The sequence below is a fragment of the Oryx dammah genome, unplaced genomic scaffold (assembly GCF_014754425.2).
Source record: "Oryx dammah isolate SB20612 unplaced genomic scaffold, SCBI_Odam_1.1 HiC_scaffold_3, whole genome shotgun sequence".
Taxonomy (NCBI): domain Eukaryota; kingdom Metazoa; phylum Chordata; class Mammalia; order Artiodactyla; family Bovidae; genus Oryx; species Oryx dammah.
In genome coordinates, this window is record NW_024070187.1 from 95,089,883 (window position 1) to 95,090,793 (window position 911).

Consider the following 911-nt stretch of genomic DNA (forward strand, 5'->3'; position numbering starts at 1 on the left):
TAGTTGCTCCTGATACCAGAAACAGGAGACCTACAGGGTATTGAACACATAAAATCAATAGCTGTTATGAGAAGAGCCTTCTGTGCTTGACGACAAATAGTGCTTAAACACAAACGCATTTAGTCAAACCTAAGTACTATGTAACCAAACAATTTTATTGATTTGGCTTGTGAGATTTCTTCCCCCCCTCCTCCTCTTTGTCTTCTTCTTTTAGAGATGCCTCTGCAGCTGGGCTTCCCAGGTGGCACAATGTTAAAGAATCTGCCTGCCAATGCAAGAGACGCAAGAGACACAGGTTCTATCTCTGGGTCAGGAAGATCCCCTGGAGGAGGAAATGTCAACCCCCTCCAGTATTCTTGCCTGGAGAATCCCATGGACAGAGGAGTCTGGTGGGCTACTGTTCATGGGATCGCAAAGAGTCAGACACGCCTGAGCAACTATGCACGCACGCACACCATTGCAGCCAGTTAAGCCAACTGTGCTCTTTGCCCCATGGGGGTCCAGTGTCCAATGGCTGCAAATAGCAGCCTCCTCGGTAGTGTATGCAGCCTGTTGCTTGTACAGGTTTCCCTAAGCGACCTTGGACACAACTCTTTCCAGTGGACTTTTCATGACTGGCATGCTGTCCCCAGTCTAAGCTCCAGACAGGTTAGAACAGTGCTTCTAGAAAGCCTTGGGGCACACTGGCCAGGGTCCACATTGGCCAAGTCATAATGTCCATCCCCACTGAGATGCAGAACAAGGAGCCTGTGATTGAGGCCCTTTGTGGGGCCAAGTTCAATTCCCCGGCCACCACATCTTGGATCCACATCTCCAAGAAGTGGGCGTTTACTAAGGTTAGTGCAGATGAACTTGAAAACGTGAGAGAAAAGCGGCACATTCCGGATGGCTGGGGGCCACAGATTATATAC

General features: G+C 49.4%; 1 non-coding gene across 1 annotated transcript; it reads left to right on the forward strand.

Moving 5' to 3' along the window:
- The first annotated feature begins 457 nt into the window (after nucleotides 1–457).
- On the forward strand, nucleotides 458–592 carry LOC120862344. Its single transcript, XR_005720766.1, has one exon. It is a non-coding gene; the product is annotated as a small nucleolar RNA SNORA70 (small nucleolar RNA).
- Nucleotides 593–911: the final 319 nt, after the last annotated feature.